Genomic DNA, 19,067 nt, shown 5'->3' with positions numbered 1-19,067 from the left:
CCCCCATATCAAGAGCCCAAGTTTTGTTGTTTGGGTGCAGTGTCAAATGGTACCCTTTCTTAAAAAAAATCCAAAACAAAAAATCACCATTTGTTTTGTGCGCGCGCGCGACAAAAAAAAACACACACCAGAGTCAGCTGGATTCTGCCGGAAGCTCAGTTTCTGATCTTTGGGTCCAACCCCTCATCATAATCAAAGCATTACTTCAAACGTGTTTGAGGCAGTTATATCGGTGCATAAGGGCTTTCATTTAGCCCAGTGGTGAAACAGGTGCAGGGTAAATTCCTCGTTTGAGAGCTGACATTGGGTGCCAGTTAAATGCAGGGTCGCTGGAATTATGCGGCAGGGGAAGTCCAAATAATGCGGCAGAGTTGGCTAAATTATGCAGCAAGAAAACGAGAGAATAATGTGGTGTACCTAGCTAGATACAGATAGTTAATTTTTTGACAGTATTACTACAATATTTAGTTAATACTGTCTGGACAAAGATTTCACCCCATTTGTACAGATTTAACACTCAAAAGGGCCTGCCACTGCTCAGCAACGTGTCACTGCATCTTTTGGTATTTTTGATCCATATGAGCTAGAAACAACATTAATTCTTAAAATCTGCAGATTATGCTGCAGATCAAGGGTTATGTGGCAAATCCACAAATATGCAGAAAATGCGTGGCTGCAAAATTTTAGAATTCCAGTGGGCCTGGATATAAAACAATAAATGTAAGGGCATCTGGCTCATGGTGCAGATGTGCAGCTGTCCACTGTCTGCAAAAGTTTCATCCCATTAGAACCATTTAACACCCAAATACAACAATAAGCAACAAATAGGTGAGCAGTCAAACTCTGCAAAGCGCTTTCTACTGTGCAGCAATAGGTGTTGCTGTGTTTTTTGTAAAATTAGACTAGTTTGAGCTCGAAGTCATTTTTTGTTAAAATCTGCAGATTATGTAGCAGATGATGGACTGTGTGGAATATGTGGCAGATCCTCAATTATGTGGAAAATGCCGCAGCTACAAATTCCCATCATTCCAGTGGCCCTGGTTGTATAGTAATAGGTGGAGGGCCACGTGTCTCACGGTGCAAGATAAGCCACTGCTTTTGCAAATGTTACAGGTGCAGATGGTGCTGTCTCTTATAGTAAAATACCACTGTGCGCTGGGCTACTGGAATTATGCATCAGGAGAAGGTCAAATTATGTGGCAGGGTGAATGAATTATCCGGCAAGAAGTTGCAAATTGTGCGGCACATTTGTCACAGTAAAACTTCACTATTTTTGTGTTTTTTTACACTTGTTAACAATGTCTGGGAGTTAGTTGCACCTCATTACAACCAGTTTAACACCCTAATATTGCAGAAAAGTGACTAGTTAACCTTTGCCAACAGCCTTCCACTGTGTGGCAACACATTGCTACATTTTTTGTAACTTTTTAATCATTTCATCTACAAACAAAAACATTTTTTGTGTTAAAATGTGCAGATTATGCAGCAGGTGATGGATTATGTGGCAAATGCGGCAAATCTATAACTATGTGAAAAACGCCTGGGCCGCAGAATCACATAATTCCAGTGGCCCTGACTGTGCGCCAAGTATAAGCTGTAAGAGATGCCACTGTGTGGCAGTTATGAGTTAATGAGTGGAGTGAGACTTGTCTGTTAGGGTGCAAAAGAGTCTGCTCAGGGGTGAATTACAATGTGAACAAAGTCTCTCAACCACTCATTTTGCAATATGCAGCAGTGGACTTGCTGTGCTCAGCTGTTGCCCTCCCCGTTCTGAATCACCACTCTGCCTATTGGCAAATCGTAGCTCCCGACTCAAACTATCGTACCCCTGCCTCTCAGTGGCATAGCTTCCATTAGTGCAGAAGGTGCAGTGGTACTGGGCCCAAGAGGTCTGAGGGGCCCACTGAACTCCGATTATTGCTGTATTTCATGTTCACAGCAGCCGGAGGGTCAATTTCCTTCCTTGCACTAGGGCACATGACACACTGGCTACGCTACTGTTTCTTCCGGCATCGTCCCCTACGCGCTGGCCACTCATACTAACCCTGTAAGCCTCCCCAGCCTCCAACCTCCATGCGTCATTACCCGCTCCCTCCATCTCACCGTGCACCTTGACAAGGGATAGCTTACAGCTTGAAACCATCCTTGCTGCCCGGGCAGGCGCTGAAACGTCACCTTCGGTGAAGGCGGGCAATGTGGCAACATTTATCTCACTTTCGCTGGCACTATCAAATTTGCCACACATTCTTCCATGCTTTCCAATATTTGCAGATTGCAAAATGTGTTTGTAGCTTAAACGGATCAAAAGTCATTATACAACTTCCCATGCATGGTGCAGAACAGTGTCAGACTCTTTGGAAAAGTTAACTGGTCCCCTTTCAGTTGTTGATTGTTTTATTCAATTTAGGCAGGTACAAATTTGCAGAAAACTTTTGCCAGATATCTTTAATATCCTCATTTGATGGACTGGGCACATTTTTTCGACTGCATCATGCGACAAGGCCCCGATTTATTGAAAATGCCCCCCCAAGATAGTGTAAACTGCTTCTTTGGCCTGAAAACCCTTGCTTTGCTATTTGTGTATATGCACCATACACCACAGACACTGCTCTCAAAACAGCAGTTATTTCAAGAGGGCACCGAAAAACCCAAACATACACACCTCTTTTTAAGGTCTGATGTCTTCACTGTTACAGTGGCTCTTAGCGACACACTTATTTTGTTTATAAGCAAAATAAAATTCTGTTCTGCATCCATGTTTCTTTCTGAAATTAGGGGCTTCTAGAGGCCCGCATTGTGGGCACAGAGAAAAACCAAAACGGTGGACGCTTCTTCAATACAACTGGGACTCACAGAATAAAAGAGGCAAACCTTACATTACATGAAGTGTTGTTTTCTGCGGACTGCACCATTCCACATTTTATTAAGTTATTTTACTCAAGGAATTACACGTGGCAGTGTTCAGAAAATGTGGTTCCTGTGCCTCCTTGCAAGATAAACTCATATAATATCTTCGATAGGGCACGTAGAGCATGTGTACTTCTCTTTCTTACGAACCTATGTATTTTTCAAAGTTTACGATGCTTTTTGTACCAATGTGTGGCAAAATGACAAAATAGCGTGTTTATAATGTTAGCAATGTCACAGAATGTGCTCTGGACGGAATGTAATGTGCTCACACTATATTAGGACGAGACCAAAGTGACATTTTCCGGGGCACAGGATGGTGACCCCGTGCTCTGTCTTCTCTATTTTCGCATGAGACTATGATTGACACTATACTAATGAAATCACCTGACAAGAGTTTTGTTTTGAACTGCACCAGGGTTTATGTCTCCCACGCGAAACACGTGTCAGCTTTCAATTCTCATTGTTTCGCTTTTCCACCCACAATCCTACGTCATCATTCCAACAACTGGACATGTGAAATAAAGAGGACCACCACCCTTAGCTGCTTGCAAGGTGTCCTTTCTTATTCTGCACGCGTCACCACACGCTTATTTCATCTGGAATTCTTCTAAACAGCTGATTTTGGGCGGGAAGAGTCACCTCAATGAAGTCACCATCAGTACGTCAGCGATTCATGTTGAGAACACGAAAAAGTAGCTCCAGTCACTGCATGAGCCGCGCCCCTCCTCCGCCACAAGGTAAAAATCCAACCAGGGCCTGTCCTGGATTGTCTTTTGCTCTTTGTTTTATCTGACTGCAAAAGTCATTTGCCCGCTAGCTAATAATGCGAGTGGTGGTAGGCAGGGCTTTAAGTGGGATGAAAAAACTGGGGGGGTCTCTCAAAGGGGCGTGGCCAATGTAATTAAGGGCGTGGCTTTAAAACATGTACGCTAAAAATCTGTGTTTAGCGTAGTGTGCCGCCCGAATTGTATTTTGCTGTTTCTGTCATTGCATCCAGATATGTGAAACAAGTAACATCATACCTACAACAAGTCAGGACTATTGGCTTTGTCAATGGTTGTTAGTTGCATAAGATAAATAAGCAGAAACTATGGCTTGTATATAATATTGAAAACGTTTCTACTTAAAGCCCTGGTGACACCACGAATATGCTGCTGCTACTGAGTTTTAAAAAGAGAAGGGAAATCCAGGAAGAAAATGACTCTAAAGGATTTCCCTTCCCCTACAACGCTCACCTGGCATGACGTCATGCCGTGACTTCTCCACTGGTGAGAAGTGAGCAGGGTGAGCGGCGCACATCCATGTGCCTGATCTCTCGAAAACGGGTCTCTGTCAGTCTCTGTTTTGTGCCCTGGCATTTTTTTCCGGACCGTAGTGACGGCAAACTGCTGTCACTACAGTCCGGAAAAAAAACGGACCGCCTGTGCCAGGGTTCAAAACAGAGCCCGATAGAGACCCGTTTCGAGGCCCCCTTTAAAAAACTGCCGGTGCTCAGACCCGGTGAGACCCGGCCCACTTAAAGCCCTGGTGGTAGGGTCCCTAAGATGTCTAGCAAGAAATGTGCGACTTATGGTGGTCCCCTTCCCTTGACACACGTTTACTACCAGTGACAATCAGGGAGGTGGGTCAGGAGCAGTGGTCGAAGTGGGCGGGATCGGCAGGGCACGACGTGCCCCTACTTCTTCAATTCCAAGGATTCCGTTCCCCAACTTTTTTATTTTGAAAATGCATCCCTGGATGCAAGAAATCACCATCACCTATAAATAAAGCTGGGCGTTCCTGGCGTTCGAGGACGGGCGGCAGAGAAGTAACAGGACTCTGTCTTTTCCTTCTTGTCCAGAGAAGAAAAATACAGTGTCCACTTCTGCTCTGCCGCTCCAGCTGCCCCCACCCCACTCTTTCCTTCTTCCCTCTCTTTCTGTCTAGCAGTTCTTCTCTTACTGAAAACAAACCGTGACTTCACGACAGGGTTCTCACACTCTTTTCTCTCCTTTCTTTTATCTGCTCCCTTGTGAAATGGATCCAAAAAAGAAAAACATTTTTGCTGGAAATGTCGTATTTTCTGACATTTTAATTCCAAAGTGCAACATCTGGAATTAAAGGTTAAAAATATGAAAAATAACTAAATAAAGTAAGACAGAGTGGTAGCAAACTGCCCAGATTGATTTTATTCACTCCCAAACACATTGGCGCCACTTTTACAGAGTTTGTCAGTGAAGCGCTATTTTTGTTTTCTTGTCTTTGTTTTCCCTGGGCTTGCAACTAGTGCACCAATCCTGGAGGTACTGCAAAGTGTGGATTGGAAAACAAAATGTGTACTGCGGCTCTGCGTCCAGGGATGTGGTCTTTTTACCATACTGCTTACTTTTTGTAAGGATATAAGCAATGGACATCGAAATGGGTCCATTCAGGGTCCTGTAGTCATGTCCTTAACTTTTCAGGCAAAAGCACTCACTCATTTCTGAATAGTGAGTGTAAAAGCGATAAGGTAACGATGTTGTTCCTGCTTACATTTCACATGGTTTGCTAAATTTTGAGTTCCCTATGAGTGTTTGCTTTTTCCAGGATGTTGTTACTTTTTTTTGTAGGGTGCAATTTGCTCTTGTTTAGTGCGTCATTTAAATTGAGCCGCATCCAGGTGTTTATAGCCGGCAGCAATTGGGTTGTAGTTGAAGGCAGTGTGAGTTTTTCTCAGTGGGGCAGTATGGTGTTCAGTGGGGGAGAGGATGTGGCACTATGGCCAGAACTGCTGAATTTGGAACTGGGGAACCAGGTTCAGCCTTAATAACCAGTCCACCAGACCACTCTCTTGAGAGAGCACAATCCCATGCTAGACCTTAGAATGCTGCGCAAGAGCTTAGAAGCCCTGGTGTCTTAGCACCAGCAGGTGGACCCTAGTAGTGGCAAGTGTGGGTTAACCTTCAAGGTTTGTCCACCACAACCCATACTGAAGTTCACCTCCAGTCTTGCGGGCTGGCCTAAGAAGCAGCACAGCCTAGAACAACAGTGACTCTGTCACTGTGGTCACAGGACCCTTGAGAAGGGCCAGCTGTAGGGCAGTGCAACTGGTGTGAGCGCACCGAGTGCTGACTTTGGGTGGAGGCATTATGTTTGCAAGTATATTAAGGTTTTAAAAGCGCTTGCTGCCTCCTTCCTGGCCTCCAGCAATTTTCGACAACAATAAAAATGTTATGATGACTCTGGTGTTTAATGTTCTTCCTAGAGAGAGATCATTTTGTCTAGTGGAAGTTTTGATTCATGGAAAGGTAGCTCAGAGCGTTAATGTGCCTGCTGCGAAGAACATGCACCATGCAGATCACAAAGTGCACATCATGTAAATAGGTCAGTGGGTTGCTGCTTTTGTCAGAGAGATCCTTCTGTTACTTGCAGTTTATAAGTTAAAATCCAAACATAGAACAGTAAGCTATTAACTTTCATTTAAGAGCTGCATACAAACTGCAAGGTATAAATTAGAGCCTTATGTTTTTACCCCCAGTCTTTGATTATCCTAATGTTGCAAAAAGTGTTCTTTTGGACAGAAATCAAATCTGAGTATTAAAGAGAACCCCCAACCATGGTATTACGTTTTAAATTCTGAGTTTGTGTTTCTCCAGACCAATCACTATTAAACTATACGCATGCTACAGTGTTGACTAAATTATACATTAAAAAACAGGCTGCAGCGTAATGCAGTATATTTTCTTATATTTTATTACTTTGACATGTGTACACATGCTAACAGTCTCTGGAAAGATTGTCCCCCATTAGTACCAGTGTAACATTCAAATGCAACAGTGAGAAAGATGATCAGTCAACCTTTGCAATAAGCCATCCACTCCGCAGCAAAAGAAGTCACATTTGTTATTAACTTTTGATACATTTGAGCTATAAACAATTTATTAGTTTAAATGGTCAGATCATGAAGCAGATCTTGCATTATGAGGCAAATATGGCAGAGCCATAAATATATAGAAAATATTTGCAAACTAGGATATTTTGCCATTTATGTTTGAACTGCTGTTGTGGAAAAAGGGGGAAGTGCTGATGACAAACTCCATGGCTCGGCAACAAATTGGTTGTGCTTCCACATTTTATCGTATCTGGGACATTCTGTGATTAGAAGCATATCCCAGTTTGTGAATGTGTTTTAATATGTCAATCACTCATTATAACCTTAAATAATCATGTGTATCCATTGGTTGATTAAACTGGGCAGTGAAATGCCAAACAAATACTAAAAATTGGGATGTTTGCGCATTCTGGCCACACCTCTGGCTCCGCCCACTGATCCAATCCTTGGGTTATTCCCGCCCACTGATTCTCCGCACACAGTTCCGCTACTTTGGTTCCCCCACTTCGACCACTGGTCAGGAGGGCTTAGGGCTGCAAGCACCAGGACTGGACTCCAAGCTGTGCAGGATGTGTGGAAAGGACAATGCTACCAGCTCTAGCTCAGACTGCTAAGTAAGTAAGTAATGGATTTGTAAAGCGCAGGAATCACCCCACCCCCGAAGGGGTATATCCACGCTATCATAGAGAGGAAGTCAGACAGACACGGGCGGTCACGGATTAAGCCCTGAATAATTCCGTTTTCAGGAGTTTCCTGAAGCTGAAAAGACTGGGGCATTTGCGCAAGTCCTCCGGCAGGGTGTTCCAGTATTTCGAGGCCAGATAGGCGACAGTTCTAATGGAGGTTGAGGGGTGTTCAACAACTCCGAGGCTGCCACAGGACTCATGGAGGTCTACAGGAGGCACAGACACTTCGAGTGAATCCCCAGACCAAGTACACCCCTGTTCAGGTCAATGCTTTGGGGTCTTTCAAGACTTGCCCTGCTGCATCAGCTGGAAGTATTGCAGGTTTTTGTGGGGCCCGGGAATATCGTTTGGTGAGGCCATTTTAATGAGGGATCGATTGAAAAAAATGGCAAAGCAAGCATAACATGAGAAATCATCTTATTTCAGTTCCATCTTCGTGGTGAAATGAAGGTAAAAAAAATGTGCTCCACAGGCAAACTATAGAAGCGTATGGATTTCACATCTAAATACAGAAAAACATCTAAGATCTGGCTGCCCATGTCTTCTTGGACTGCAACTGGGAGGTGTGGGCTGCCTAAATCAATACCAGCAACCAATCAGAACACTCTTAACTACAGGTACCTATTCTGGTTGTTTGAAAGGGTGGCCAAACAACTTGTTATTCTTTCAGCAATCTGACTGGCCATCTTTCAAGGAATCAGAACACAGTCATTTGATAGGCCAAAATCGTATTTACTTATGGCAGTCAACCAAAAAAGATCTTAGGCAAATTGCCTGTGATTTGCGCTTACACTGGTAATTTCAGAGCATCCCTTGGATTACTGCATAGCTACCACCTACAGCTCATCTTCTTATTTAGCCCATTGTAGGTATGGTGTCCAGAATTTTAAAGGCAAAAACTGGGACATTTCGCAAAAATAGAAGAAGGACTACCATTTTAATTCAAGGGAGCGCACAGAATGACAGTGCTCCTCAGCAAAGAATTACCAAACAGGCAGTAAGAACATACATAAAATGCATTTTTTTAAACCCAGTAGCTTGCCTGTTAATTAAATTGCTTTCTTGATACACCTGCTAACTATCCCTGCTTTGTAAAACATAAAAAAGCAACTCACGCCGTTTTCAGTCGACCCTCTCTAAAAACTGGGACATGAGCTAAATTTCCTGAAATCTGCCGGGACAGCTGGTAAAAAAACCGGGACCATCCTCAGGGCCGGACTGGCCGTAGCGGGCATCAGGCGTTTCCCTGGTGGGCCACCAGGTTGGGGACTGGTTTTGGGCCCCTGGGGACCGTTTTTGTAACCTGGGACCTGCAATATCAGCTCCTGTAACAAAATCGTCCGAAACCGACCCTTGCAAACAGCTCGGCCGCAACCCCTCCCCCCCTCCGGAGGCCGGCCGAGCAGTTTGCCAGGGCCAGTTTCGGTTCCCAGTCAGGCAGTGTCCGACCTGGCAAATCCGGGACGCCTGGTCACCCTAATTGTAGGCTGATGCTGATACCAGGAAAATGGTGAATTTGCATGGTGATTCATAGTTGAGTGTCACAATCTTTGCACTGGGATCACACAACTCTACCAACATCAACCCAGACTGATCAACTCCATTACAATCTGAGCACTTTGACAAAACAAAGCTCTTTGACAGGACTTGCTATAACTAGCAGTTTCACCTGCTATTCCAGACCAGAAACTCAGGCATAGCACCTATGCCAATGTGTCTCAAGTCAGATTTGACACAGGCTGGTATTTCAATACCTGGATCCACATAAACATTGCCAAATTCATCCTAGTAATAGACGACACAACTCAAATCAACCCTTTCTATCTGTCCTGCAGTACTCCCCTCTGTTACAGTACTGGGAAGTGCTGCAGCTCTTTCAAACACTCTAGGCATGACACCATTCAGGAGTCCATTCTAAAAATGGACAAAGGCACTATAACAGTGGCGGCTCCTCTGCTAAGGCGGAGGAGCGTTGCCCCACTGCTCTCCGAGCATTGCAAAGGAAAAATAGAATGATAATAACAGAACGTTATTATCATTTTATTTTTAGTATGGAGCTTGCAGCCACGTTAGAGTGGGGCTGGGCTTGTGTGACGTCAGAGGGAGAAGGAGTGATTGGTGCACCATAAGTGCGCATGACAGTTTGGCCGGCCATCTTGGGCCGGCCAAACAGTCATGCTCCCATAGCATGGTCTTCACTGGCTGTATTAACCAGCCTGGGTGGAGAACATGCACAGGCTCCCACTCCCTGTCTGAGTGCCGAACCACGGCACTCAGACCAATCATGACGCAGCTTATAATGCTGGAAAACAGCGAGGATGGAGGAGAGTCGGCGGCTAGTGACAGGCGACCAGCAGGTACGTCTTCTTTGTCTTTTATTCAAACCCTCCCCGTCACAATTCCCTACCAGCCGCCACTGACAATAACATAACTGATGCATCTCTGTTTTGTACCCTTGCAACCCCTGCAATTCTACTACTTAGAGTTACGTATGTATGATTTTCAACAATACTTGGCATACTTGGCATCACCCCATCCCGACCAGTAGTAGACAGAGCGCAATAACTCGACTGATGCACCTCAATCCTAATCTAGAGCAACTTCTGCTATTCTAGTACTGGGATCCACCTACAGCTGTTCAATACACCTAAGGTTAAATAGTTGCATGTAGCACCAAGACCCTGCTATGCCAATTTTGGAACATAGAATGAGCCAATTACAACATTAACCTTCAGTACCATCTGCTCTTAACCTACTGATGTTACAGACCCCAGTCAGTTCTTTCAATCCACCTTAATCTTTAGTAGGGTATTTTGGCATTTCAGTACTGAGACCCCCACAGTTCTTCCAGTGCACTTAAATCCTCATATGCAACACTGCAGCATTTCAAGCAGTAGGAACAGTCTGCTCTAAAACCGCACCTCCATGGTCGCAGCATGACTCCAGGTTACGGGGACTCAGTTGCTCCTGCCTTGGGCCACATTTACAACTTCAGTGCATTCTGGGACTTGAAGCGTTGGTTTTGTCAATTGATCGCAGTATAACTTGTTCGCCAAAGATTTCAGACGGCATCAGTGATGTAATGTGACCAGTCATCAGCAGTGCATCATAGCGATGCAAGTTATACTTATGTGAGTTACGTATAACTGGTGAATCTCAGTCCTTCTTTAGTATAAAAATAGTCATTATGTTACTAGTAGAAGACCTACGTATAACTCCACCTTAACCTTTGGGGGGTTTTTCCAGGGAATTTTAAGGTTTAAAAAAAATGTAAGTTAAAATCTTACTACCCTAACTTTGCTTTAACTTTGTTTTTTTTCAGTGAATTTCTATTTTTTTTTTTTTTTTTACAATTATCTCTTATTACTATACAGCTGCGGCCAACTTCCCGTCACACATGAGCGGCGTTTTTCAGCCACAAGTACAGAAACGGAAGAATAGAAAGCACGCCGACTCCCTACACGCGTTTTAAATGGGCCAGATTAAAATCAGGACCTTTAGAAGAAACGAGTGTATACAAAATTCGATTTCATGACCTTTTAAAGGAAATTACCGTGCAAGAAGGGAGCCTGGTCAAGGGTCAGACTTGACCAGCAGACCCTAGGCAACCAAGGATTGGTATAGAATACTCCAGAACTGGCATGAAGAAACACAGCCAGAATATATAATAGCTTTTATTAAGAAGCACTCTCTAGTTTGTGATAGGAGAGACAAATTTCGGTCTGCCTAAGAAATAGTTGGACCAACTTAATAGTGGTTAACGTGTGCCTTGATTATAAAGAACTAGGATCTATAGATGTTTTAATTACCGAGAGTACAATCATATGTAGTCTTGATAAAGAAGGTCCAACTATCATTAAACCTTCGAAACGCGTCAACGCCTCTCTACCACAAACCCAACGCTCTCAATTCACCCTAAATGCTGATGAGTTTTGAAACATTGGGGTATTTGTGTACAGTTTTTGGCAGCGGTTGTAGAATCCAATGACAAAAATTGAATGTCTTTTTTATCTCTCGGATTGTGTTTTTGATGGAATCATTTTTTTTGTGTAATCTTTGTTACTTGTGTCACATACCCTTTTCAGATGAAATCTTTTTAACTTTGTAGTACTATTTTAATAAAGTCAACATATCAGTGCATTAATTGTAAGTTTCTGTGCCAACACGTAGACCACTGGTATTCTACAGTGATACCCTTGATTGTATGTGCAAGAGTTGTTGGTATGTATGGGAGTTGTGTTTGTGATAGAATATTGTGTAATTATTTTCTAAGTTTTCCCAGAGGAAACTCACTTTAGAATTTCTGTTTGAACCCTAGTCCTTTGGTTGTCAAGTGGTCCCTCTCTTTTTTTGAATAGAGGAATACAAAGGACCATTTAATCTTTTCATTTATATTTTTAACTAAACTGATATTAAAATGACCTATTAAAGACATGTTCCATGATGGCACCCATGTTTACTCAGCAATATGTGCAATTGACAGAAGCTGTCCCATTTCTATGTTTGTAGAAATGTAAAAGCATATTTAAATGTAAAGATGTTAGATGCTCACCATCGTGAACAAGGCTGCGTCTGGCAGCCGAAACGCGTGGATATTTGTGTCACTCGCAGTTCAATAAATCACAGTGAAAAATCCACAGGAGTGCCGATTCAATCTTTTGAAGAAACGAGGTGAATTCTTTCATATATATCTACATATATATGGTACAAAACAAAGTTCACCATACGCCGCACCTCGCGTCCCGGGTGCCCTTCAGTGCGGTGGTGAGTCGCTTGAAATCTCTTTTCAACTTCCACACTCGTGCAGAATACCACAGAGTTACTCCATAAGGAAATAAGTATAAGGTTTAATGGGCTACAGCACGAAGTACTAACAGTCGCGTTTCGGCAACAACGCCTTTTTCAATGTCAGTTTTATCTCTAAAACAAACAATATTTAAACATCCAGGAAGAACGTTACATATTCGAAATCATAGAAAGTGAAGATGTACTCAAAATAAAGTGCATTTCGTAAGTTCATATGGCGGCTATTTTCTAATACCAAGTGAAATCACATCCATAATACAGAGGTACGCCAATATTAATCTCATATTGCGTAATCAGTCTAACATCTTCACAACATATTTAATGTAAATTACAATTCAGTATCCGAATGTGTAAAAATAAGGGCAACAGAATGGATAAATAAGGAGGAAGGGATCTAAACGAAATGGACAGAGTGCTCGAATACAGACATAAATACCTGATCAAAAGACTCAAAGTACCATAATTCCTAGTGTCTGGCCGAGCATCTGCCTCAATCAAATACAATCGATGACATACAATCCATATAACACTCCTAAATCCCAGTAGAAACAATCAAAAAGTTACGAAGTCTGGAATCCAGATACATTGTAGAGTTGTCCACCAAAACTCCTATGGGCCTGACTAACGAATAGGAGTTGTGGGTCCACATAGGATAATGAGGTGGCCATGTATGAAGGGGAATTATTTTGGATTGTGTACTTTTGCTTTCCTTGTCACTACCTCCCCACTGTATGTATCCTGTATTGGAGCCTTTCCCCCCTTCCTCCGCACATGGCACTTTGTTGAACTATGCCCATACAGGGCGTGATTGTTTGCAGCCAACGCTCTACCACACACAGCCACGTAGGAAACTATAACTCGTGCCCTAAGGTAACTATAATTTGCGCTCTTACCAGGCACTGCTAATTACCGCACAAATCACATCAGTCATGACATCTTTTATGACATCATTGATAATATCACTGCAACATTTGTAATAAAATAAGAACTGCTGAATTTCTATGGTTTTGTGTGTGTGAAATCTGACCCTAACTATAATGTCCTGGTAACCTTTATTTTTTTCAGTGCAAAAAAAAATACACACATATACCCATATATATCAATCAATCATGGCATTTGTAAAGCCCAATACATACCCGCGAGGGTCTGAAGGCGCTGGGGGGAGGGGGGGGGGGGGGAAGCTGCTACTGTTCGAAGAGCCAGGTCTTGGGAAGTCTTCTGAAGGTCAGAAGGTCTTCGGTCTGCCGCAGGCGGATGGGGAGGGTGTTCCATGTCTTGGCGGCGAGGTGGGAGAATGATCTGCCGCCGCCGGTCACTCTTCGGATGCGGGGGACAGTGGCAAGGGCGCAGTCTGCGGAGCGGAGGTGGCGGTAGGGGGTGTAGATGCTGAGTCGGCTGTTGAGGTACGTTTGTCCGGTGTTGTGGAGTGCCTTGTGTGGTGTGCGTGGGTGAGGAGTTTGAAGGTTATCCTCTTGTTGACAGAGAGTCAGTGTAGGTCTCTCAGGTGGGGTGTGATGTGACTGCGGCGAGGGATGTTGAGTATCAGGCGTGCAGAGGCGTTCTGGATGTGTTGAAGCCGTTTCAGGAGTTTGGCCGGGGCTCCTGCGTAGAGTGCGTTTCCGTAGTCCAGTCTACTGCTGACGAGGGCCTGGGTGACCGTCCTTCTTGTTTCGGTGGGGATCCACTTGAAGATCCTGCAAAGCATGTGGAGGGTGTTGAAGCAGGAGGAGGAGACGGCGTTGACCTGCTTCGTCATGGAGAGGGTAGAGTCGAGGATGACCCCTAGGTTGTGTGCATGGTCGGTGGGTGTTGGGGGTGTTCCTAGTGCAGTCGGCCACCAGGAGTCGTCCCAGGCCGAGGGGGTGGATCGGAGGATGAGGACCTCCGTCTTGTCCGAGTTCAGCTTCAGTTGGCTGTTTCTCATCCAGTCGGCGATGGCCTTCATTCCTTTGTGGAGGTTGGTTTTGGCAGTGTGGGGGTCCTTGGTGAAGGAGAGGATCAGGTGGGTGTCGTCAGCATAGGAGATTATGTTGAGGTCGTGCCGTCTTGCGATGTGGGTGAGTGTTGCCATGTAGACATTGAACAACGATGGGCTGAGGGATAAGCCTTGGGGTACGCCGCAGATGATCTTGGTGGCTTCGGAGCGGAAGGGGGGAGGTGGATGCTCTGTGTTCTACCGGAGAGGAAGGAGGAGGTGCAGTCCAGGGCCTTCTCTTGGATTCCGGTGTCGTAGAGGCGTGTTCATAGTGTGAGGTGGCAGACCGGTCCAGGAGGATGAGTGCCGCGGTTTCTCCGTTGTCTAGCAGGGTCCTGATGTCATCGGTGGCGGCGATGAGGGCAGTTTCGGTGCTGTGGTTGCTGCAGAGCCCAGACTGGGACGGGTCCAGGATGCTGTTCTCCTCGATGAAGCTGGTCAGTTTTTTGTTGACGGCCTTTTCGATGATCTTCTCCGGGAACGGGAGCAGGGAGATGGGTCAGAAGTTCTTGAGGCCCTTGGGGTCCGCCTTGGGTTTCTTGAGTAAGGCGTTGATCTCTGCATGGTTCCAGCTCTCCGGGAAGGTCGCTGTCTCGAAGGAGATGTTGATGGTTTTCCAGAGATGGGGTGCGATGGTGCTGCTGGCTTTGTTGAAGATGTGGTGTGGGCAGGGGTCTTCCGGGGATCCGGAGTGGACGGTGTTCATGATCTTGATGGTGTCGTAGTCGTTGATGGTGGTCCAGGCGACCAGGCGGTTGGTGCGGGTGGTGGTCGTGGGAGCGGGGGTCTCAGTGGTTGCCGGGGTGGTGACGGCATTGAAGCTGTCATGGATGTCTGCGATCTTGCGATGGAAGAAGGTGGCCAGTGAGTCGCACAGGTCTTGTGAAGGTGGGATGTCGTTGGTGTTGGAGCTGGGGTTGGAGAGTTCCTTCACGATGTTGAAGAGCTCTTTGCTGTTGTGTGCGTTGTTGTCTACGCGGTCTTTGAAGGAGGTCTTTTTGGCGGATCTGATGAGGTGGTGGTGTCTGCGGGTGGCGTTCTTGTAGGCTGTGTAGCTTTCCGGTGTTCGTTCACGGATCCAGTTTTTTTGAGTTTTCGGCAGGTTCGCTTGGAGGCCTGGAGGTCTTCGGTGAACCAGCTGGCTTTCTTGCTAGTGTGGGTGTTGGAGAGCTTCTTGAGGGGGGCGAGGGTGTTAGTGCAGTCGTTGATCCACTGTTTGAGGTTGCGAGCGGCGGTGTCGGGGTTGGTCGGATCTGCGGGTGGGCTCCGGGCGAGGGTGGTGGAAAGCTGGTCTTCGGTGACTTTGCTATAGCAGCGGCGCGGCATCTATTGGGTGCGGTGGTGCGTGGTGGGTTTCCGGAAGGTGAAGTGGATGCAGCGATGATCGGTCCAGTGGAGCTCGGTGATGTGGTTGAAGGAAACATGGGAGCTTGCGGAGAAGATGGGGTCAAGTGTGTGGCCGGCGGAGTGGGTGGGTGTAGTGATGAGTTGTCTGAGTCAGAGGTTGGCGAGGTTGTCGATCAGGGTGGAGGAGTTGGTGTCGTTGTTGTTCTCGAGGTGGAAGTTCAGGTCCCCGAGGAGGATGTAGTCCGTGGAGGCGAGGGCGTGTGTGCTGTCGGGGTCGGTGATGGAGTCGCTGAACTGTGCTCGTGGTCCGTGAGGTCTGTAGATGAGGGTTCCTCTGAGGGTGGTGTTGGGATCGGTGTGGATCTGGAAGTGCAGGTGTTCGGCGGTGCTGATGGTGTCGTTGGTGTTGGTTGAGACTTTGAGAGAGTTCCTGTGGACGATGGTGATTCCTCCTCCTACTCCATTGGTGCGGTCCCTGCGGGTGATCTTATAGCCTTCCGGGTTGGCTATGGCGATGTCGGGTGCCGAGGAGGGGTTCAGCCAGGTCTTCGTCAGGAAGGCGACGTCTGGGGTGTTGGAGTCCAGTAGGTCCCAGATTTCCACGGCGTGTTTGCGTGCGGAGCGGATGTTGAGAAGGATGCATCTGAGGTGGTTGGGTTCTTTGGTAGGTGGGTTGGCGGGCCGCATGCTGGTGAAGCTGCAGTTCCGGCAGTAGAAGGGTCCTGGGGTGCGCTTCGGGGCGGCCAGGCAGCAGGTGCGTGATCATCCGCGTTGAGTGTGTGGAGGGCGCTGGAGTCGTAGCAGAGGTAGGCGTCATGGCGTTCGCGGGGGCCAGGGGTCCACCATATATGGGGAGGTGGGAGGGAAGAGCAGCTGGGAGGCGGGAGGTAGGTGGGGCTGCAGGGGACGCAGTGGCAGGAACGGGAGCGGTGGACGGCACGGAGGGCAAGGACACAGAATCACAGGGGTCACAGAAGGAAAAAACGGGCACAGATCACGGGGGCACAGAAGGAAAAACAGGCACAGATCACAGGGGCACAGAAGGAAAAACAGGCACAGATCACGGGATCACAGAAGAAAAAATGGGCACAGATCACAGGGGCACAGAAGGAAAAAAACGAGCACAGATCACGGGGGCACAGATCACGGGGGCACAGAAGAAAAAAGGGCACAGATCATGGGGGCACAGAAGGATAGACGGGCACAGATTACGGGGGTCATAGAAGGAAAAATGGGCACAGATCACGGGGCACAGACCACAGAAGGAAAAAAGGGCACAGATCATGGGGGTGACGATGGGAACAGAAGGAAAGAAGGGTACAGGAGAAAATACAGGCACAGGGGGAAGACAGACAACAGCAGTCACAGACAGAAAAATAGAAAACGATACGGGCAGAACAGTGAACGATAGAACAGACCTAAGGACTACCACTGGCAACCAGGGATGAGGCGCAGGAGGTAGCCTGCGGGTGGAGGAGGGCCTCAACTTACCTCAGGAGTGGCAGCTGGGGCTGGGGCTGGGGCAGGGACAGGACGCACAGGCGGTGCTGTGCGGAGGGGGAGCGACCTACCTAACAAGGTCAAGGGTCGCTCACCTCACCGCGCAGTGGCCGCCATATATGGGGAGGTGGGAGGGAGGAGCAGCTGGGAGGCGGGAGGTAGGGGCAGCGAATGGACAGTCAGGGGGGCGGGGCCGAAGGTGACATAGCGGCGGGAACGAGAGTGGTGAACGGAGGGCAAGGGCACAGAATTACGGGGGTCACAGAAGGAAAAAACAGGCATAGATCACGGTGGCACAGAAGGAAAAACGGGCACAGATCATGGGGCACAGAAGGAAAAACGGGCAGATCACGGGGGCACAGAAGGAAAAAACAGGCACAGATCACGGGGGCACCAAAGGACAAACGGGCACAGATCACGGGGGCACCAAAGGAAAAACGGGCACAGATCACGGGGGCACAGAAGGAAAAACGGACACAGATCAAGGGGGCACAGAAGGAAAAAAAGGGCACAGATCAGTGCTTAATTTGTGCCGGTGCTTGCCGGTGCTTAGCACCGGCACTTAATTATCAGGGCCGGGTCTACACGCATTTAGTGAACGTAATTGATTTGCTAGTAATTAGCGGCACAGCGTGAGTGCTGCTCTACCGTAAGTGCTGCTAATTACTGTTACAGACTTGTGTTACGTACTGTTGTGTTGTTGATGGCTGATGTTAGTTGTTTCTGACTTCCATTCTGTTAAATTCTTTCTCACTGACTCAAATCCTGTTCAATGCAGTAGCGGTCGCGGCCCAGCGGCCGCTGCTCAGTGTTGCCGGCCCAGTGGGCGGGACTCCTGAGTTGGGCAGGGCAGGGCTGGATTTTGTTCTTCTGCGGGGGTTGGGGCTGTGCGCGGCAGCGTGCGCAGATTTTTTTTCAGATTGCGCGCGCATTCGCCACTTCCCAGCATACCCACACGGCCGCACCTCACCCAGCAGTACCGGCACCGAGTCATCATGGTTCAACAGCCGCCGCCGTTCAAAGTCTCTGACAGTGCGAAGGCAACCTGGACAACGTTGGCCGCGTTGAGGGCCTGAGGCGAGCCTTAAGGAGAAGACACCAGGTAAGGCAGGGCCTGGTACTGCTGGTACCGTCCCCTAGGCCTAATCATTAGTTAAAATAAAGCAACGCACTCAGCAGCCTAAGCTGCACCAGGTGAGGCAGGGCCTGGCAGGCGCCGCGGCCTAATCGGTTATGTAGCTGCGCAGCAGCCTAGGGCAGTACACACACAGAGCAGTGTCCCGAGTGAGTCAGGACCCAGACTCCCACAGTCCCACACTCAACTTACTGGTCCCGTGGTCTAAGTCCCATAGTTAAGAAGAGAGACCGTTGCGGACACGCCCGCTGTGAGCCAAGAACAGTTCAGCAGGCAGGCAGCGCTGCGTTCACTAAGTCTAAGTGAAAGTAAGTGTGAAAGCCAGCAGCAGCAATCTCGACTGTCACCGTTCCCCCCAGGTTGTATTTCTTCTACTACTTGGGTCTTGGGTCCTACGGACCTAAGCCACAGTGTGAATATGTGTGAGTTCATAATGATGTCAAAGACCATTATACAGCTGATGCGTACGTACTATCCTAGATAAAAGGAGCACCTTTACACTCGTGGGTTACACGTCATAGCTTTGCCATAGAGCCAACTGTACAAGCTCAAGAGATTATTTTATTTCATAGGAAGGGGCCTTTCTTTTCCTACGAAGGTAGGTTCACTTTTCATGGGAGCAGCTTCGTTTTCACGGAGGATATTTTAACTTTCTATTGAGATGCTTTTTTTTATTTTACAACTTTCCACTAATGAGGGGCATTTTTTTCGGATTATGAGTCCACTCTTGAAGATTTTTCATTGTCATGGACAGGAATTAGGGCTAATAAGGCCAGCAGCTGTTGACCTCGGGGGCACAAAGTGGCAGAAATGAATTACTGCGCGAGGCTGCAGGATGTTCACTGCAGTCAGTGTGTG

At 47.0% G+C, this 19,067-nt stretch overlaps 1 protein-coding gene across 2 annotated transcripts in view; it reads right to left on the bottom strand.

The window, feature by feature from the left end:
- Nucleotides 1-19,067, bottom strand: part of RAP1GAP (RAP1 GTPase activating protein) — a 1,002,066-nt gene that overhangs the window by 456,208 nt on the left and 526,791 nt on the right. The gene's annotated exons all lie outside the window — the stretch shown is intronic.

The sequence above is a fragment of the Triturus cristatus genome, chromosome 1_2 (assembly GCF_964204655.1).
Source record: "Triturus cristatus chromosome 1_2, aTriCri1.1, whole genome shotgun sequence".
NCBI lineage: Eukaryota > Metazoa > Chordata > Amphibia > Caudata > Salamandridae > Triturus > Triturus cristatus.
The sequence above is the reverse complement of the archived record's forward strand: the minus strand, read 5'-3'. Positions and strand labels throughout refer to the sequence as shown.